The 23,054-nt window shown below is 40.8% G+C and overlaps 1 protein-coding gene across 1 annotated transcript in view; it reads right to left on the bottom strand.

Moving 5' to 3' along the window:
• The window catches only part of LOC132140796 (TNF receptor-associated factor 2-like), a 54,650-nt gene extending 39,175 nt beyond the window's left edge, over positions 1–15,475 (bottom strand). The window contains exon 1 of the mRNA XM_059549780.1: positions 15,417–15,475. The gene's annotated coding sequence lies outside the window, so the exon portion shown is untranslated. The remainder of the gene's footprint in view (positions 1–15,416) is intronic.
• Between the last annotated feature and the right edge of the window lie 7,579 nt (positions 15,476–23,054).

Here is a 23,054-nt window from a genome sequence, read left to right as displayed (position 1 = left end):
CTGATTGGCTTCATCACTCTGTCTCCTCTCCACCAGTTAGCTGGTGTGTGGTGGGCGTTCTGGTGCAATATGGCTGCCGTCGCATCATCCAGGTGGATGCTGCACACTGGTGGTGGATGAGGAGATACCCCATGACAATGTAAAGCACTTCGAGTGCCTTAGAAAAGCACTGTATAAATGTAAGAAATTATTATTATTATTAATATGCACAATATTGTTATTGTGGGCACGTCTAAATACCGTGAATAATTACCATATTTTCCGGACTATAAGTCTCACTTTTTTTCATAGTTTGGCTGGTCCTGCGACTTATAGTCAGGTGCGACTTATATATCAAAATTACTTTGACATGAACCAAGAGAAAACATTACCGTCTATAGCCGCGAGAGAGCGCTCTATGCTGCTCCGTGCTCCTGTAGCCTACACTGAGCAGCATAGAGCGCCCTCTCGCGGCTGTAGTTTTCTCTTGGTTCTTGGTTCTAAATAAATGCAACTTATAGTCCAGTGTGACTTATATATGTTTTTTTTCCTCTTCGTGATGTATTTTTGGACTGATGCGACTTATACTTAGGTGCGACTTATAGTCCGAGAAAATACGGTATATATTACAAATTATTCAGAATTTGGAATGTATATTAAGAATACTATTCCCATCAGCCTGTCAAAATGCACAACACTGCTGTATGCTGCTTGAAAGACAACGTGTGCTCTGATGTAAACAAGCATGCATGAACAAGCACATGGAGGAACACGTGAGAGACGCGCTGAAAGAAAGCACATTCACTCTGACAGCAGATGGTGCTAAACTGCAGAAAAATAGCAGTCTTTACTCTGGAAACCCCATAAATAAAGCAGCTGCGCTAATTTCTAAAATGTATTTAAATAGTCATTCAAATTTGTGGATTTGCAATAGTGTTCATTTCAGACAAATATTACATATTTAGACTTAACAGTCTATTTATTTATTTTTCATTTTAATCTGGACTACAACATGCCCAGTTTTGATTCTTTATTGTTAATTCACACTTTACATTAGGGCTTCATTAGTTAACATAGGTATTCCTAGTCACTAGTCATTCATATCTTAGGTATTCCAATATTTAATAACACTTTGTTAAAATCAAAAGTTGCAACTGTGTTATTTAATGAGATAAAAAAAATACAAGTCTTAGTTCATGTTAACAAAGATTAATAAGTTCTGTTGCAAATGTAGCTATTGCTCATTGTGAATGTTAATGGTTAACTAATGAGGTCTTATTGCAAAGTGATACCTATTGGTCTTTCTAGTTCTTTTGCACATTAATCTGTGTAAAACTTTTAACTTGATATATTTTCTGTATTGATTTATTGTACTTAAATGTTCAGTTATTTTTGTTAATAAAAGGTTTTTTAACCTGTTATACTGTATTATGACCCCTTTTTGAAACTAAATTTCAATACCATGATAATACCATATATTGGATAAAAGCATGATCAATTAATCTCAACAGGAAAAATTGATACCGGCATATCCCTAGTCTGGAGCCCTGTTTTTACTAGGGATGGGTCACGATTTTCAAATAATTGATTAGTTGATTTATTTAGAGAATATCGAATAGTGATTAATGTCTTAAAATTTTCCCCCGTTTTCTCAAACACATTGTCTCACACGCACACTGTAGACTTGCATGACATAAAAAAAGAATTGCGTAGCATATAACGGTTACAGTAACTTGGGATGATGTCAAATAAGAGTTATGTGTGGACAACAAACACCCCCGACTGGGTTAGAGGTGTGGCTGAATCCATATTCAGAAAGGCGCGAAAACAAATAACCCGTTCTATGGAGTCACTTAAGGAACATGGTTAGCCGCCTGATAACAGTAGCCTGTTACATTACAGAACATAACATTTCACTTACCACATGAACAGAGTAAGGAGAGATGACTGAACAATTTTCAGATCCTGAACACCACTGGCAAAAATCTAATCTTGTAAAATGTGTGCCAAGTACTGCTACTCTGTACTATAAACCGAGTAAGTGTGATTGCGAATCTCAAATGGCTCCCTGATGGCCGCAGTTTATATACAGTATAATTACCCAACGATATAATTGCAACAGAAGAAATTGAAGAATATTTTTCCTCCCAGCTCTTCTTTTTTCCTTTAGAGATTGAAGTTTTTAAAATAGAAATGTCCTAGCCTTATGAGCAGTTGATTTATGCTAATCATTGGACTATTACTGTTATGTGTGCCGTCACTTGGTTATGTTTATTATTTTAATATGTTTCAGCACGTTACAATCAATATATGGCTTGAGTTAAGCCTATCTTCTGAATTAAACCATTTATCATACAGATTGAAAGTGTGAATCCGGTCTCTCTCCCTTTCTCTATGTTTATGGGTGTTTGTGCTTGCAGGGGACGGGTACAATTTTCGAATAATAAACAAATAATACCCAGCAAATTTTCAAATATTATTTCAACAATCTTTCGCAGATTGGAGAGCCTCTGCCCATCTTTACTTCTGAGAGACTCCACTGTTCCAAAGCTGCACTCCAGCTTTTCCACTGTGTGGTATGACTCTGCTCGGCTCAGTTCAGCATGCCACGGCTCTGCATGGTTTGCTATTCCAATTGAGTTCAGTATCACTTTATAGTTAATAGGATTATTCCTCTACTGCCTCGACTGAATAACTTTTTCATTCCACATCGCCCCATCAAGGTCTCGCTGTATCCAGTCCTCTGCTAACAATTAGAGAAACGTCTGTACTTTCTCAACAGACAGCCATTTTTTGATTTCCAAATAAAGGTGAGCTTGTTCAAAACAGTTACTTTCAATCCTTAACTGGCTGTGCTGATTTAAATCTAGTGGTTCTGTTGTGTTTATCACAAGTTCAGTGACGCAGTCATGTTTTGGTAATGGTACGCTTCACTTGCAACCTCAACCGAGGTGGTACTAAAAAAAGTACTAGGTACTGTACCCAATGGAAAACCCCCAAAAAGTGAACTGTACCAATCCGTACCGAGCCATATCGTGGAAAAGCGCCATAAGACATCACTTTTATAGATAATCCTGTTAACTTAATTAGTTGCTAGACGTTCTCCCAGCTGAATCTTTTCAAAAATGTATAGCTTTTTCAGCCCTTTGTTGACCCTGTGCCAACTTTTTTTACACCTGTAGCAGGCATCAAATTTGAAATGAGCTCATTTAGTGGATAAAGGTGTAAAATTTCTCAGTTTAAACATTTGTTCTCTATTTTCTATTGTGAATGAAATGAATGAAAATGAATGAAATCTAAAGAAGTCTTTTCTTTTCCTATACATTACCGTAGCAAATACCAGATGAACTTGATGAACATCAGGCCGACAAATCCACAACATATGCAAATGACAAAGTGCTCATGAAAACGGAATAAAGATTTATGCCTTGTATAATGTATAATCAGTGTTGGGGAGTAACTAGTTACATATAACGGCGTTACGTAATTTAATTACAAAATTATTGTAACTGTAATTAGTTACAGTTACTAAGAAAAAATGAGTAATTAAATTACAGTTACTTATGAAATTTTTATGATTACAAAGGGGATTACATTTGAATATTTACACACATCCACATACAGATTTAACTGATTTCTTTCCCAAATTGCACTGACTATTCTGAGACATACCGCCCTAATAATTTCTGGGATGCGGAAACACAGTCTGGTTTGTAGAATAAAAACGGAATACCTAACGCGGACGGAATATTCCACATTTTGGATGACTAAATCAAAAGTAGGTCAGTACACTTGAATCAAAACTAGACATCGACTAGTGTCTGTGAATATAAAGCCCCAAAAATGCAATATATGACTTGCACATTCTGCGTGTCTGTGGAAATCAGGCGCGGACTGGACACCGGGAGATCCGGGACAATTCCCGGTGGCCTGGCAGCCGATTTTGCCCCACTATTTAATATCATTATTGTATAATTGCCTGCCGAATGTACTAAAGCGATCATTTGCGAATCCGCCATTTGATAATTAAATCTCTAATAAGTCATGAATTGTTAGTCTGTCTCCGTCTGTCAGTGGATCAACAGCTTCCTGACAGACAGGCAGCAGCTAGTGAGGCTGGGAAAATACACATCCAGCACCCGTACAATCAGCACCGGAGCTCCCCAGGGCTGTGTTCTCTCCCCACTGCTCTTCTCCCTGTACACTAATGACTGCACATCTAAGGACCCCTCTGTCAAGCTCCTGAAGTTTGCAGATGACCCCACACTCATCGGCCTCATTCAGGACGGTGACGAGTCTGCTTACAGACAGGAGGTTAAAGAGCTGGCTGTCTGGTGCACTCTCAACAACCTGGAGCTTAACACGCTCAAAACAGTGGAGGTGACTGTGGACTTCAGGAGAAACCCCCCTGCACTCCCCGCACTCACCATCATGAACAGCACTGTGACTGCAGTGGAGTCATTCAGGTTCCTGGGCACCACTATCTCTCAGGACCTGAAGTGGGACATTCACATTGACTCCATTGTGAAAAAGGCCCAGCAGAGGTTGTACTTCCTTCGCCAGCTGAGGAAGTTTAACCTGCCACAGGATCTGCTGAAACAGTTCTACTCCACCATCATCGAATCCATCCTCTGCACTTCAGTAACTGTCTGGTTCAGCTCAGCTTCTAAATCTGACCTCAGAAGACTACAGAGGGTAGTCCGGACTGCTGAGCGAATCATCGGTTCAACTCTCCCATCTATTCAAGAACTGTACTTATCCAGAGTGAGCAAAAGGGCTGTTAAAATCACTCTGGACTCCTCACATCCAGCACACTCCCTCTTTGAACTGTTGCCATCTGGTCGACGCTACAGAGCACTGAGCACCAGAACGACCACACACAGGAAGTTTCTTCCCTCAGGCAATCCATCTTATGAACAGCTGATACACACTGAACACACTACACTTTATATTTATATACACATACACTTAATTTATCTAACACACATACTTAGTATACACTTAAATTTTGCACATAATATACATGTACATACATAACTGCATTTTTGTAATATACCTGCCTACAATTGTCAATTTGTATATTGTCATTCCTTGTCTACCTATTTGTATTTTTTGTATTTTTATATTCTTTTATTATGTGTTTTATGTTCTGTCGCTGTCATTCTGTTGTACTGCGGAGCTTCTGTCACGAAAACAAATTCCTCGTATGTGTAAACATACCTGGCAATAAAAGCTCATTCTGATTCTGATTCTGTTAGTCGCGACTCGCGCGCTCTCCGCGCCTCCGCCAAACGGTTTGTTTGTTGCAGAGCGGACCATCAGCGTGCGCTTTCTGAAGTATAAACTGAAGAAGTCTGCGTCCGCGCTGACCGTGTCTGCATCCGGATTGCTCATCCGGACACTATAACACAGGCTTTACAATCGCAACTTCATTGTGCTGTTACTACATCGAGCCGAATTTTACTAAATTGTTCAGCTCCCGACAGAGTCAGGTGTAGTAGAATTATTTATTTATTCAATTAATCTAATCGATTAGATATAATATTTAGGCTATAATATTATAAATCAGGTTGGTTTGTATTGGTGACGTAATGTCGACGTTGATGCCACCTTCAGATAAAAAGTCAGAGGTATGGAAGTATTTTAGATTTCGTAAGCAAGACCACGACGATAGTGTTGTGGACTGTTCACTGTTCTTTTTTATACATATAGTATTTGTATTAAATCTATATTCATTGACTTGAATCGAGAATCGTGTATAGAAAATAGATCTTAAGATCTTTGCCCGAACCCGATCGGACTTCATTTCGATTCGGGATTCATTTATATAATTTTACACAGGCTCGGGCTTGTGCGGTAACCGAGCGGTCATGTAATGTGTTTCGATTAGTGCGAGAAAGATGCGAAAATGAATGTTGAGTAGTTGAAACAGAGGCTTGCCTCTGACGATTACGTTTTGGTAGCACCAGCAACTAAATCAAAGTCTGAGGTTTGGAGAAGTTTTGACCTTGTTTATAATGGGAATCCTCGAATAATGAGCCAGAGGGTTATATTGCTGGACGCACCATCAGTGAGCGCAGGAACGCGCTGAAGACATCTATAGTGGATTCAATCATTTTCCTCCACAAAAACACTTAGGCCTTACCTAATCTTGGTGAGAAAATGTTTTTTAAAATAATAACTAAATATTAATTGAGTCTTAAATGCATAATGTAGACAGCGTAGGCTATATAAGCTAATGTTGCCATTATTATTTTATTATGTCAGCTGCTATGGCGAAGCAAATCCAGCCTTTATCTTAAATAATTTAGTTATTGCCAAATACCCATCTTAATTTAGATTTTATCTTAATTCAATTTTTTAAGAAAGACTTGTTTTTATTGGTGCGTTGGCCTATTTATATGCTAAATGAGCCTATGCTATTTATAGAGTGCTGAGACATTACGATGTTACAGAGGACTTATTTTATTTTTTTGTTCAAACTTTCAAGTGGCCTATTACGTTAGTCATGTATAAATTATGTTAAAACATGTATAAATGACTCATTCCTGACAAAAGGCAAAAGAGCTGTGCGTCCATACATTTGAATAATGTCGGCTTGTAAATGGGTTCGGGCTTTTAAAATGCTGTCAATCAAAATGTACTTGTCGGGCTCTGATCCTGTCGGGCTTAACTTTTAAGGCCCGATTGCAGCTCTAATAGAAAATCCAATCGAGAATCGAAATCGAATCGATTTGAGAGCTTGTGAATCGAAATCGAATCGATCTGGAACATCTGAATCGATACCCAGCCCTATGGAGATTTGATTTGATTAATTTATGCTAACTTTGACAAATTCCGTGACTATCCATATTAAAATGTAAGTTTCCTTTTCATGACTGGATTTTGAGATTCTGTCCGCGTTTTCTGCTTCGCGGAAATCATAGCGCTATATGTTTCATGAACCGGGTTGACCAGGTACTCGGTACCACTGGTACTTTAAGAAACCTGGTACCATGACATTTTCATTTTTTTTGTACAGACTTGGTACCGAAGTACCGGGTCTTTAGACAACACTAATTCAGATATTTATACAACATAGGCTAAATATTACAACTTATATACGTACAAAAAGACCAAATGCACATGAACTTGAACTAAGTTACGTGCTAATCAGAATGTGTAACTTCTGTTGTGGATGCGCTCTTGGCTCTTTCGCAACAACACATCATGAATCATGAAAACCAAACCAAACTAATTAATTATAATGTTTTATTATAATATTATTCTCATTATAATGTTATATATATTACAATCTCAATCATAGTAATGTTGTAAGCTGCTGTTTGAGCTGCGTGTGCTGAGATAAAGATGATCACCATCAAACTGAAGCGCTCTATTAACCCTCTGTAGGCTATAGCTTAACCAAACATATTCTATATGAGAAAAATCTAATTTATATGCATAAAAAACACAATATTACAATGTTCAACTGCACATAAGACTATAAATGCACAAGCAAACATAACTGTGCTAGTCGTGTGGATCTGTTGTGGATGCACTCTTCCCTGAACAACATGCTAAAACATGGGTGAACAAAGATTCTGTTACCTTATTTTACAGTACCTAACAATCTCATTATATGACTTGCCCTGCACATAGCAGTTCACTGTATTTTCCTTTTCTAAATGTTTCCAATTATACTTTAAGCAATTAAAAACCATCATGGTGAAGTGCGCATCTGAAGTGTTTCTGCAGGAAATAATGCATTATTTATCGGCTCTAAGATATTATTATTCTCTTATCGATTAATCGGTCAATAACAGAAACATATATTGGCCGATATTGATTTGGTGGCCGATATATCGTGCATCCCTATACATTATGGTAACTGCATTTTTTTTTGCAGTTATTAATATAAATGTTGGTTAAATTAATAATTAAAAAAATTAGGCTACCGTATTTTCCGGACTATAAGTCGCACTTTTTTTCATAGTTTGGCTGGTCCTGCAACTTATAGTCAGGTGCGACTTGTTTATCAAAATTAATTTGACATAACATGAACCAAGAGAAATAAACCAAGAGAAAACATTACCGTCTACAGCCGCGAGAGGGCGCTCTATGCTGCTCAGTGCTCCTGTAGCCTTCCACTGAGCAGCATGACGCACCATAAGTGAGCACAGGAGCGCGCTGAAGCCATCTACAGCGGATTCAATAATTTTCCTCCACAAAAACATGTAGGTTTAGCCTAATCTCTGTGAGTTAAGGTTTTTCAAATGATAACTAAATATTCATTGAGTCTTAAATGCATAATGTGGACAGAGTATTTACGCTAATGTTGGCATTATTCTTTTATTAAATGTCCGGCGGAGCCTTTATCTTAATTTCGTTATTGCCAAATACCCATCTTAATTTAAAATGTATCTTAATTTAATTTGTTAAAAAAGACTAGTTTTTATTGGTGCATTGGTCAATCTATAGGCTAAATGAGCCTAGGCCTATTTAGAGTGCTGAGATGTTAAGATGTTACAGAGGACTTATTTTATTTCTTTATTCCAACTTCCAAGTGGTCTAGTCTACCGTATTTTCCGCATTATAAGGCGCACCGGATTATAAGGCGCACCTTCAATGAATGGCCTATTTTAGAACTGTTTTCATATTTAGGGCGCACCGGATTATAAGGCACATAGAAGATACTGCAGTCAAACGTTTGACTGGGTTTGCGTTATGCATCCACAACATTTGAATGTCAACATTTTGACAGAGCGCCTTGATCCATAAAGCGCTCCGGATTATAAGGTGCACTGTCGTTTTTTGAGAAAATGAAAGGCTTTTAAGTGCGCCTTATAGTGCGGAAAATACAGTATTTTAGTAATTAATAAATTATGTTAAAACATGTATAAATGACTCATTCTTGACAAAAGGCAAAAGAGCTGCATGTGTGCGCACGTGTGTGTTAGTTCTTTTAAATAGCTGTCAATCAAAATGTACTTGTCAGGCTCGGGTCCTGTCGGGCCTAACTTTTATGGCCCAATTACAGCTCTAGTCCCCAGAGTGTGTACTGTATAGGGCTGCACGATATTGGGAAAAAATGACATTGCGATATTTTATTTTTCTGCGATATATATTGCGATATTTTTTCTTACAAACAGAAATGGGGTGAGCACACTTACATTCTCATTTTAAATGATTTAAACATCGACACCACCATATGCGAGAAGAAGAGAGAGCAAGACAGCGCTCGTGTTGTTTGAAAACGGCTCGCTCTCTCTCTGTCTCTCTCTCTCTCTCTCTCTCTCAATTCAATTCATATTGCTTTATTGGCATGACATACAAAGGTACATATTGCCAAAGCATTGTACATAGCAGAATAGAAACAAACAAAACAAAAATACATATATATTTATAAGAAAAAAAAATTACCAGCAAAATAAATCCATATACATTTCTATAAACATTGATGGTACTTCTAATGTACTCTCTCTGTCTGTCTCTCTTGCGCGCGCGCTCTCTCTCTCTGTCTGTCTCTCTCGCGCGCTCTCTCTCTCTCGCGCGCTCTCTCTCTCTCTCTCTCTCTCTCTCTGTCTCTGTCTCTCGCGCGCGCGCTCGCTCGCTCGCTCGCTCTCTCTCTCTCTCTCTCTCTCTCTCTCTCTGTCTCTCTCGCGCGCGCGCGCTCTCTCTCTCTCTCTCTCTCTCTCTCTCTCTCTCTCTCTCTCTCTCTCTCTCTCTGTCTCTCTCGCGCGCGCGCGCTCTCTCTCTCTCTCTCTGTCTCTCTCGCGCGCGCTCTCTCTCTCCCTGTCTCTCGCGCGCGCTCTCTCTCTCTCTCTCTGTCTCTCTCTCGCGCGTGCGCTCTCTCTCTCTCTGTCTCTCTCGCGCTCTCTCTCTCTCGCTCTCTCTCACGCTCTCTCTGTCTCTCTCGTGCTCCCTCTCTCTCTGCCCTGTTAAACTTGCATGTGGTTTTCAGTCCTGTCAATTATAAACTTTCACTCTATGATGGTTAAGCTGTGCAATTAATCCGCGAATCACATTCGTCAAGGGCAGGGGAGTAGCTGGCCCGTACGGTTAATGAATAACGGATCAACTACGACAGCCTACATCACACATCCTGCGATGTGACTATCGTGGATTCGTACATCGCGATATCGATGCTTAAACGACACATCGCGCAGCCCTAGTACTGTATATGAAGTTTTATCTCAGAATACCCCACAGATAATTTTTTATAGATTGTTGAAATTGCCACTTTTAGAGTATGAAAGTTATTTGTGTTTGTCCCCTTTAAATGAAAATGAGCTGCTGCTCCAGCGGTAGCACTCACAACAGACCCGGAAGAGAAGACAATGCTGAATAAAGTCATAATTTTTGTTATTTTTGGACCAAAATGTATTTTCGATGCTTCAACAAATTCTAACTGACCCTATGATGTCACATGGACTACTTTGAAGATGTTTTTATTACATGGACATGGACAGTATATTGACATACATTTTCAATGGAGGGACAGAAAGCTCTCGAACTAAATCTAAAATATCTTAAACTGTGTTCCGAAGATGAACGGAGGTCTTACGGATTTGGAATGACATGAGGGTTAGTCACTAATTACATAATTTTCACTTTTGGCTGAACTAACCTTTTAAAGTTCTGCATAATTAAGGGCTCAGCCACTTGAGTGACAGGTGGATTGCCGCTGCGGTCACCGCCGTTGAGCTAGGTGGGTGTAGTTTCAGCAACCAGCTCCCACCTTTTTGCCCATCGATTATCCGGAAGTGACACTTGGTGACACACTGTCAAGATGGGGACGGCCACCTCCGCCCACTTTTGGCTTCAAAAACTCTTTTTGAAAACCAATTGGTGACGTCACGGACACTAAGTCCATGTTATTATACAGTCTATGATCCCAACACATGACACTTTTAATGGCTCTTTGGTGTTGACATTGTAACTCCAGCAGTTGTCATAGTAGTGAGAAACCTGTAACTGCTAGTGTGAAGAGACTGTTTAAGTGAAAAAAGTGAAAGTGACATGACATATAGCCAAGTATGGTGACCCATACTCGGAATTCGTACTCTGCATTTTACCCATCCAAAGTGTACACACACAGCAGTGAACACACACACATCTCGTGAACACACACCCAGAGCAGTGGGCTGCCATTTATGCTGCAGCACCCAGGGAGCAGTTGGGGGTTCGGTGCCTTGCTCAAGGAAACTTCCGTTGTGGTAATGAGGGTGGAGAGAGCGCTGTACATTCACTCCCCCACCTACAATTCCTGTTTATGAATTATTGGGATTATAAAACAATGAGTGGGAGAATTTTTACCATTATAAGCTGTTTTCACACACTGCGGCCACACAACTGTGTACAAACACTTGTAAAAGTGATTTTTGCATTCTGTGACACCTTTAAAGAAATGAAGTTTTATTTCCAAGATGATGCGTGGCAAGCTCTAAATTTCAGTAAAATACAACAATATAGTAACAGGTTTGTATTGTAATATTCATTGTAAATCCGAATAATTTTCAGAAACTAATACCAGATATATATTCATGATTAATAATTCCTGCGTAATTACATACTACATAAACAAATATATTTTGTGTTGGATCAGTAAGTCTATTGGACTGTGAAAGCAGTGCGCAGCTCAGCTGACAATCCCACCTTAGTCTCAGCCTTACACATCATGCCCATGGACCACTGGCTAAACATCTGATCCATATGGGACACAAAACTGGAAATACTTCAGGAGTGCTGAAGTCGTCATCAGATTGGATGAATTCTACAGGATTTCTGGGAGACATGTGTGTCGCGTTCTTTAATGTTCTGTCCGGAAACAAAGATGCCTTGACACCAAACCTCCTCACATAAGAAAAAAGCCTTAGTGTTTACAACTGTGACAACGATCAGGATCAACTAAATACAGATGTTTCAAAAGTATGTGAAATATTTAAAGTTTGCGGCATAGAATCTTTCAAATATGTCAGAGAGTTTTCCATACCGGTCTGTTATTGTGGTGACATTTGCACACCCCGACATGTGATGCTGAATGAAACAAACTATGATTGGTTGTTTGACATGTCGGTCAAATGGCCTCATGGGCAGGCCTTGGCCAATGAAAGCTGCCATGAATTCCAGACCTTCAGCTGTCAGTCTCAAGGTCTGGCTGCGCGAGATTACCAGGGGGGCAGGGTTTCATATTTTATTGAATTGAGGTGTTTAAAGACTCCATTTGTCCATTCATTATTTATAAACAAACACGAAAATGTATAAATTGCCCCATTACCTTGTATCTTACGTTGTGGCCCTGTAGAAGCAGTTCTTGTAAAAAAAAATAGGCTAACGATTGCGTCATAACCTGCGACTCTCTGTCGCTCAACCCCCAGGAAGTGCGTGCTTCTAATTGACTTCACTTGTCTCCGCTGAATCCAATGGGGTCGCTGTGTCCATTTCTTTTACTGTCTATGAGGATTACAACCACCTAAACAATCAATATAGTGCATATCCTTTCTGAAAAGACCATAAACATTGCAGTTAACATCTTAAGTAAAAATGAATTTACATCCACTTAAAAACTAATCCTGTGTGACTGATACATTTCAAATCGGGTGATTTTAAATCAGTGTTTTGGCTTTCAGTCAATGGTGCTCTTTGCCGGTAGGAAATAGTAACATGCCCGCTAGAACACTTCCGGTGGCTTTACCACTGAATGGCAGTTTAGAACACGATGAGCGATCCATATAGGCCTAGATCAGTGGTTGTAATATAGTTATAGGCAGTGCTTGAATTGAAGGGGGGCTGGGGGGGATCCGGGACCCCTTATAAGGCATTAGGGACCCCCCAATAAGAAGTAAAACATAGACTTGGGGGGTCCCTCTGATATTTTTATTTGAGTTAAAATGATAATGACAAATGTGATTAAATTCATGCAATGGATATGGTAATTATTTACAATAATTTATATTAAGTTTGTTTATGGGTTAGCTGTTACGTCACTTTAAATTTTAAACACCCCGCTCCAAGTCTAAAGACCACTAAGCACAGGACATCATTGACATGACTGCTTGATTGGCGGCGCACTGGTGAAGCTAACTTCAGCTAAAAATGGAGAATAATAAACCTCCACTCACAGTCAGGAAGTTTCTTTCTTACTGACTTTTTTGAGGGGTAATTTTCACTCTCTGTGTATTCTAAGATGCTATGAGTAACAGCTTTTTAGTAATTATTGTTGTTAGGTTTCTGTGCTATATATAATCCATTCAGAATTGTATAAAACTTGTTTTTCATGCTGCTAAGATCAACGGCCACATACACGCTGCAAAGTTTCGGGAACTATATCGGCATATAAATGCGGGAAATCATTCTTGAAATAGCTATGATGGATATATTGATTGCCATAGCTAGTTCCTGAATAAAGACATTTGGACTGAAATGGTTGAATAGTCTGCTGACTGACAGACTCACTCATAAGAGAGCCTTGCCGCCATCTACTGGATGCAAACTATGTAAACTGCACGGAAATCTTGAAAAAAAAAAAAAAAACACAACACTAGCACACAGACTGACAGCGAGGTTTGTTACAATTTATATTTTTAATATCTAATAAACTGGTTTAGTTTCTTGCATTTAAACAAGTCTTTTGGAACAAACATTATTATCACAAAGTGTCAGTCATCCAGCTGTTTTTAGAGGAAATAATAAATACTATATTGGTTAATAACGCTAGAATTATTCTGTTGGATGCACACTTCTGTTCAAAAATCATTTCTGTTCACCAAGCCTGCATTGATTTGATCCAAAATACAGTAAAACAGTAATATCATGATATATTATTACAATTAAAAATAATAATAATACAATAGTAAACAATTTTTAGCATCATTCCTCCAGTCTTCAGTGTCAAATGATCTTTAGAAATCATTCTAATAGGCTGATTTGGTGCTCAAGAAACATTTATTAATATTATCAATGTTGAAAACAGTTGTGTATAATTTTTTTTTTCAGGATTCTGTGATTAATAGAACATTCAAAAGAACAACACTTACCTGAAATAGATATAATTTGTAACATTGTATACTACCATTCAAAAATTTATGATTTGTAAGAATTAAAATTATTTATTTTTGGGTGGAAAGAAATTAAATAAATTAATACTTTCATTCAGAAAGGATGCATTAAATTGATAAAAAGTGACAGTAAAGTTATTTGACAAAGTCGTGGCCTAATGGTTAGAGATTCGGATTCATAATCCAAAGGTTGTGAGTTCGAGTCCTTGGCCGGCAGGAACTGAAGGTGGGGGGGGGGGGGAGTGAATGTACAGCGCTCTCTCCACCCTCAATACCACAACTGAGGTTCCCTTGAGCAAGGCACTGAACCCACAACTGCTCCCTGGGTGCCGCAGCAAAATTTTTAAAAATAAAATGGATGTTTTACGGATCTTCAAGTGCCTCATGTAGTCCCCAGGTATATTTGACATAGTTGCCTTTTTGGGTCTGCTGATTTGTCACCCTCTAAATCCAGTCATTCTTTATCAACACAGAAGCCTGTTCTTTTAAGCCTGTTTTTGATAAATAGTATATAGTTATGCATATTATGCTCAAATATATTGTCAACTGTATATTGCGAGACTAACCCCCCATCCCCACCAAAAAAATAAAAAATAAATAAATAAAGTTTTATGGTGGGGACCCCCCATAAGACTTCATTCAATTCAAGCACTGGTTATAGTTTAATATAATATAATATAATATAAATCTTATTTAACTATTCCTTTTAATACGAAACACAAACCCATTCTTAATCCATTAGTCCATTTGTTGAGGTAAAGTAAAACCGTTTCCCATGATCATTTTATAAAGTGCATTATTTAGAAAATGTTGGCTATGTATCTTAAGCAGTGCACTGGATAGGTTTTTACCTATTACGATTTGCTTTCAGTCAATACAGTTATGATGTAGGAAGTATGATCAGCTCTGTTTTAAACCGCAACATATCAACTGAAAGACTTTTTCAACGTGTTCAACCTTAAATTGCCCACAACTTCATTAAATTAAATTGTTTCATTATCAACTTAATACAAAACACAAAATTCCGTGTTTGTTTAAAGTCTATCTAGTCTAGGCCTAAGGTTGCGTGTTCACCTTGGTGTTGACAAAATATGTTGCTGAGTTACAGCCACTAACACATTCAACGTTATTAATTATGAACCAAGAGATTACGATATAGGTAAAAAACTGTCTTTATAGATACCACAACAGCAATCTAAACCGATTTTAAAAAATCATCTGCAGCTGAGAGCTAATGTATTTTTTTTTCCTGACTCCCAGTGAGAGTAAAAATGGCAACTCACTGAGCACCCTCATACTACGCGTACACTGCCCAACTACAGGCAATATGTTGCAAATTCGAAACACTACGGTCAACGTGAATCTCAAGCAATTATAAAGAGTATAAAAGTTACTCACCAAATAACTTCCAAAATACTGTGGGATACTTCCAAAAAACTAACCCTCAGAGGTTGTGTCAGTACGTGTCGTCGTACACGTCAGCATAGATAACCACAATATGGCAAGCCATATTAACATTTTAACAATTTACATTTTCTATTGGCAGTGATTGATGCGTGCTATTTATGCTCCCAGGCACCTCTGTGTGTTTAACACAGAGTTTGTCAAATCATTTCTCCTCTATCATCCATATTGATATTAAATGTACCATTCCGTGTAGAGTTCAAATAGGTTTACATTTTGTGGTCTGCACTGATGATCCACTCCGTACTATTACGTCTTCGGACCGGAGAATACTTTGTGTGCTGACGCAGTTTGAGTGACATTGTGAAACCACTTAATTTGCCCCAAATTGCACAAATAAGTGACTGATTTCAGCAAAAGTTTCAGCAGCTATTTATAGTGTAGGGGGTGTGACACTTTGGATTCTAGACAGCATTTGACTGGACAAAAAAACTGATGAGAAGCTGAAGTGCAGTGTACTTTCATCAAAATCATTGATTCATATTGGTGGAAGTGAGAGAATATATGTTTTAAATGCTTATATCTTCTAAGTGCAAATGATTTGTTGTTGTTTCAGAATCAGAATCATGTTTAAAGGGCTAGTTCACCCAAAAATGAAAATTAGTCCATAAAATACTCACCTTGAAGTCATCCTAGGTGTATATGAATTTCTTCTTTCATACAAATCCAGTCCGAGTTATTTTAAAATTTGTCTTTGATCTTTCAAGCTGTTTGATGCCACACAACGGGTGTTGCACTTCACTGGCGCATCCATTAAAAAAATGTGTCTCACACAGCTCCGGGGGATTAACAAAGGCCTTCTGTAGCAAATCAATGCATTTTTGTAAGAAAAATGTAATAATCACTTTAATATAGCTTGTGCCGTTGAGTCTCGTAAACACCAATATTTGTTAACAGGAGCTTTTTATTAAACTTCTCAAAGAATGATGCAGTGCAACACCCGCTGAGTTGCATCAAACAGCTTGAAAGGCCATTTTTAAAATAACTCCAACTATACTGTCACAGTGTCTGGGTTGTGTTCCCTGGGTTTCCACTAGGTGTCCTCAGTTCCCACGGTGTTTATCATATTATCACTTCCTGTCTCCTTATTTGGTCACCTTCCTCCTTGTTTAGTTAATTGATTGTTCCCCACCTGTCTCCTGTTTCCCCATTATCCTTTTGTGTATATAACCCGGTCTGTCTTAGTATGTGTCACGGAGTCGTTGTTTATTCATGTCCGTCAGTTCGTACCCTTGCCTTGTCTTCTTGTTTAGTTTATGTTTTGTTTGGATATTCTGGTTTTGACCCTGCCTGGACTGTTTACCCCTGTGGATTACCCTTTAATAAATGACTTACCTGCAAATTGGTTCCCTCTCCTGTGTTATCTGTAACACCCAACGTGACAGAACGACTCCGTCCCACTAGGAACCAGCGGTATGTCATTTTTCCGTTCCCCAGCCAAGATGGCGGAGCGGCGAACCAAGTACCTTCGGTTGATCGCCCTCCGCCAAGAGGGCAATGAAGTGGGTGCCCTGGCTCGGGTGTTCTGGTCCCTGGCCGAGGGCATGGGCTACAACGATGCGGCCCTCAAGGACTATTTTAATGGCGGGCTGGATGATCCAGTGTCTCAGGAGGAGATGGCGCAGTTAGAGACACTGGAATTCTGGGAATTTGTGCGCTACCTGCAGCATCGGCTTCGGTGGGATGCCCCAGCCACTTCTGTCTCTTCCGGCGGGGTGGTCGTCAGCCCAGCACCACTGCCCAGGATGGCAACCAGCCAAGCACCACAACCCAAGATGGCCGCCAGTCCAGCACCACTTCCCAGGATGGCTACCAGCCAAGCGCCACAGCACAAGATGGCCGCTAACCCAGCGCCAATGCCCAAATTGGCCACCGTTCCAGCTCCACAGCCCAAGATGGCCGCCAGCCCAGCGCCAATGCCCAAATTGGCCACCGGTTCAGCGCCACAACCCAAGATGGCCGTCAGTCCAGCGCCACAGCACCAGATGGCCGTCAGTCCAGCGCCACAGCACAAGATGGCCGTCAGTCCAGCGCCACTGCACAAGATGGCCGCTAACCCAGCGCCAATGCCCAAATTGGCCACTGGTCCAGCGCCACAGTACAAGATGGCCGCCAGTCCAGCGCCACAACCCCAGATGGCCGCCAGCCCAGCACCACAGTACAAGATGGACGCCTGTCCAGAGTCATGGCCCAAGATGGCTGCTTGCCCAGCGCCGCTGCACAGGATGAGAGTCTCAGCTGACCCTCCGGAGTCGAGTCAGGTGCCTGTGAACTCCCCAGAGTCGAGTCAGGTGCCTGTGAACTCCCCAGAGTCGAGTCAGGTGCCTGTGAACTCCCCAGAGTCGAGTCAGGTGCCTGTGAACTCCCCAGAGTCGAGTCAGGTGCCTGTGAACTCCCCAGAGTCGAGTCAGGTGCCAGGGAACTCCCCAGAGTCGAGTCAGGTGCCAGGGAACTCCCCAGAGTCGAGTCAGGTGCCAGGGAACTCTCCAGAGTCAGGGCTAGTCACCGATGACATTCTAGAGTCAGGGCTAGTCACCGATGACCCTCCAGAGTCAGGGCTAGTCACCGATGACCCTCCCGAGGCAGGGCTAGTCACCGATGATTTTCCAGAGTCAGGGCTAGTCACCGATGATTTTCCAGAGTCGAGTCTGGTTCCAGATGACCCTCCAGAGTCGAGTCTGGTTCCAGATGACCCTCCAGAGTCAAGTCTGGTTCCAGATGACCCTCCAGAGTCAAGTCTGGTTCCAGATGACCCTCCAGAGTCAAGTCTGGTTCCAGATGACCCTCCAGAGTCAAGTCTGGTTCCAGATGACCCTCCAGAGTCAAGTCTGGTTCCAGATGACCCTCCAGAGTCAAGTCTGGTTCCAGATGACCCTCCAGAGTCAGGGCTAGTCACCGCTGATCCTCCAGAGTCAGGGCTAGTCACCGTTGACCTTTCAGAGTCAAGTCAAGTCACCGGTGATCTTCAAGGACTGAGTCAAGTCACCGGTGATCTTCAAGGACTGAGTCAAGTCACCGGTGATCTTCAAGGACTGAGTCAAGTCACCGGTGATCTTCAAGGACTGAGTCAAGTCACCGGTGATCTTCAAGGACTGAGTCAAGTCACCGGTGATCTTCAAGGACTGAGCCAAGTCACCGGTGATCTTCATGAACAGAGGCAAGTCACCGGTGATCTTCATGAACAGAGGCAAGTCACCTCTGATCTTCATGAACAGAGGCAAGTCACCTCTGATCTTCATGAACAGAGGCAAGTCACCTCTGATCTTCATGAACAAAGGCAAGTCACCTCTGATCTTCATGAACAAAGGCAAGTCACCATTGATCTTCATGAGCAAATGCAAGTCACCAATGATCTTCATGAGCAGTGTCAGGCCAGCACCGATCTTCTGGAGTCCAGTAGAGACACCATGGAATTACCAGAGTCTCGTCCTCCCGTTGATCCGGCCGCACGGAAGTGGTGGGCTTCTGATCCGCCCTGGGGGCTTTGTGCATCGACCACAGGGATGTGGTGGTCTTCTGCTCCGCCCTGGAGGGCTTCCGCTTTGACCACAGGGGGGTGGTGGTCTTCTGCTCCATCCTGGGGGCCTTCCGCCCTGACCACATGGTGGTGGTGGTCTTCTGCTCCGCCCTGGGGAACACCAGCCTCGACCACAAGGATGTGGTGGTCTTCTGCTCCGCCCTGGGGGGCTTCCGCTCTGACCACACGGACATGGTGGTCTTCTGCTCCGCCCTGGGGGGCGCTTGCCCTGACTACACGGTTGTGGTGGTCTTCCGCTCCGCCCTGGAGGACTCTGGCCTTGACCACAAGGGTGTGGTGGTCTTCTGCTCCGCCCTGGGGGGCTTCATGTTGTTTTTTCCTTTTGTTTTTGTGTTAATGTCTGTCCCTGTTCCTTTCTGTTAGTCTGGCCCTCCGTCCCTCCCCCTGAACCTCCTCCGGTCCTCCTCCCTCCTGGTCTTTCTGTGTTGTGTTTACATTCTGGTGCCTTACATCCAGTGCAGATGGCACTAGGGACGGGGGGGACATGACCCCCCCAGATTCATAGTGACCCGATCCGTCCCCCTCACTGTCTCAATAAAAGGCTCTATTGGTGAACAGAGGATTAATCTGAGTTTCCGCTATGTACAGTAGCCTAAGTAGTGGCGACCCGTCCCGCCGCTCCTTAAACGTGTACTAAATGATTTTTGAAACACGCTTTTGACCGCAGTGTGTCTGACAGAGTCCCAAAACACACTTGTAGCCAATCAGCGGTAAGGGGCGTGTCTTCTCCTGATAGCGAGAAGAGAGCGCTCAATTTGACTGCACAGGACGCATATTACATTACATTTACATTTAGTCATTTAGCAGACGCTTTTATTCAAAATTTAGCATATTAGCAGATCGACTACAGATTGAGAGAGATTGCAGATAAAAAAGAGGGTTTACAATCAGGCAAGAGGTAGGACCCGCGTAAATATCGGAGCAGCTTTCCAGCAGTGGAGAGAAACTCAAGGATTGGGAAGGGCTCGAATCGGACGCCGAGGTTTCTTTGTTTCTTTTTGATAGGTGAGTAACGTTGATTTTGCGTTGTTTCACACAACTTATCCATGTTGGCATTTGTTTGAATTTGCTTGTGTGTCATCTTTGCTTGTTTCCGCGATCGTCATTGCCATGGTTGTGTATGTACCTGTGGGGTGAAGATTTCATAAAAGGGGCGAGGCACGGTGGCCGAGAGAGCTCAACGCGCTGCAACTTCACAAAACGCGTTCAAATAGAAAAAGCACCAGCAAATTAAGAAAACATCTTCATCAGTTTGACAGCACACGTGCTGCAAATACTCGCAACACAACGAAATACAAAAACAAGCTGCAAATGTAAAAAATGTTTTTGAGTATTGATTACCATTTGTATAACCACAGTTGTACAAATACCATGGTTAAACTATGGTTAGAGTAGTAAATCCATGGTTAATTTGTGCATGATTACAGTAACCACTTTTTGTGTGCTTTTTTAATATAATAAATACATTTATAAATTCATTCATTTCAATAGTAAAACCATAGGCTAAGTTTAGTTTTTGTAATGTAAGTTGTAAAATTAAGTTGGCCAGCTTACATAACCGTTCACAGTTACCGTTATTGTGTATTTAGTAAACTTATTTAGGCTAATAATATCCACACACAAAAAAAGCTAAGGAATCGTATGACCAGGATTGTTAAAATAAACAAAGATCTTTTCAGATCAAACATTGATCAATTATGTCCCAGCCATATTTGTCACTTTACAGTTCCCTTAAATATTTCTGATGTGGTCTGTGTTTTTGCAGCACATTTCTTTATTTGTTTGTATTGTGAGTATTTGCAGCAAGTGTTGTCAAACTGATGAAGATGTTTTCTTAATTTGCAGGTATTTTTGTCATTTGCAGCACGTTTAGCTCTTTCGGCCACCGGAGCAGGTCCTGTTGGGGTATGGGTGTGTTTGTTTTGGTGCTAAAGATTCGGGTCAGGGCAGACGCAGGCTGAAGCACAATAATAATCTAACCATTACTCCGTACCTGTTCTGTTCTGTTGTCAAACACACGACGATGGTGCTTATATTCTAGATTCATTGCACGCAGACTGAAATATTTCAAGAGTTTTTTGTTTTAATTCTGATGGTGACTTATAGCTTAGAAAAATCAAAAGTAGGAAACTTTTAAAGAAAAATATAAATCCAAAGTAGGTTTAATTATGCACTCAATACTTGGTTGGGCTTCAGTGTGGCGTGGCATGAAGGTGATCAGCCTGTGGCACTGTTGAGGCGTTACTGAAGCCCAGGTTGCTTTGATAGCGCCCTTCAGCTCCTCTGTATTGTTTGTCAGATGTTACTTATCTTCCTCTTCACAATACCCCATAGATTCTCTGTGAGGTTCAGGTCAGGTGAGTTGGCTGGCTAATCAAGCACAGTAATATCATGGTCAGCAAACCACTTGGAAGTGGTTTTGGCACTGTGGGCAGGGACTGCTGGAAGAGCAGATGGAAGATGAAAGTGCTCCCATAAATCTCCTGGTAGATGGTTGCTTTGACCTTGAACTTGATAAAACATAATGGAGCAACACCAGCAGACATCATGGCTCCCCAAATCACCTCTGACTTTAGAAACTTCACATTGAGCTTTGGAATCTGTGCCTCTCCAGTCTTCCTCCAGACTCCGGACATTGATTTCCAAATGAAATGCTGAATTTACTTTCATCTGAAAAGAGGACTGTGGACCACTGAGCAACAGTCCAGTTCATTTTCTCCTTACCCCAGGTGAAATGCTTCTGATGTTTTTTCTGGTTCAAGAGTTGCATGGTTCTAGGAATGTGACAGCTGTAGCTCTTTTCCTGAAGACGTCTGAGTGTAGGGACTCTTGATGCGCTGACCCTAGCTTCAGTCCACTCCTTGTGACACTCTTCCAAGTTCTGGAATCGGCTTTTCCTGATAATCTTCTCAAGGCTGTGGTCATCCCTGTTGCTTGTGCACTTTTCCTACTACACCTTTTCCTTTTAATCAACTGTCTATGAATATATTTTGATACAGCACTCTGTGAACAGCCAGTCCTTTCAGCAATGATCTTCTGTGGCTTAACCTCCTTGTGGAGGGTGTTGATGATTGTCTTCTGGACAACTGTCAAGTCAATAGTCTTTCCCATAAGTGTGTTTGCATGTTCTGAACTAGCCTAGGAGGTACCCTGTATTTATACTCAAAAATAATCATTCAAGTTCAAAATAGAATATTAAAATTTTTGAGATACAGAATTTTTTTATTTTCTTAAGCTGTAAGTCGTAACCATCAGAATTTAAACAAAAATATTGAAATATTTCAGTTTGTGCAATGAATCTAGAATATAAAAAAGTTTGCTTTTTTGAATTAAGTTACAAGACCTTTTCTATGATACTCAAATTTTTTGAGATGCAATTGTACTGTTGTCTATGACTGAGCTGGTGATTTTTCTGGACTGAATTTTTTTTACTGCTGAGCAGCTTGGTCCCTCCCAGTTAAAAAATCCCATCTGCGCCCCTGTGTGGGTGTACATGCACAAGGACTTTTTGGGGAAGTGTGAAAGTGGGGCATTGTAGACATTCATAGTTGAAGTTGTTATTAGTGTAAATTAGTGCAAGATGTGCAAAATGTGCCAGTTCAAATGCTCACAGTTTGAATTAAGTTAATGTCATGTTTACTGGCCATGGAGGCAAATAAGAAATCACAATGGACTATTGGAATTTTTGTTGAGGGCAGCTGCAGAAGAGAAAAAAAAACTATGTTTTTGTGGCTGGAGGTTCTGGAGCTGTATTTATCAAGCCTTTGAGAATTACTCCCAAGAAAACTGCTAATAATTTACTTAAGCATAAAAAATATATATAAATAAGGCACATAAAAAAATAAATGAAGCACATAATCAGTATCTGAGATTATCACTGTCATAGTTTGTATGTTGTTGCTCCAGCTGCGATGTCGTGGAAATAGACACTTTGCGTGTCGTCGTCATGACTGGTTAGGACAACTTTTTTATTTAATTTAATTTATTAATTTTTTTGATTAATATAGAAAAGATACTCCTTACCGCGTTTTGCG

This window comes from Carassius carassius, chromosome 5 (genome assembly GCF_963082965.1).
Source record: "Carassius carassius chromosome 5, fCarCar2.1, whole genome shotgun sequence".
Lineage (NCBI taxonomy): Eukaryota > Metazoa > Chordata > Actinopteri > Cypriniformes > Cyprinidae > Carassius > Carassius carassius.
This window is presented reverse-complemented; position numbering and strand designations above follow the sequence as displayed.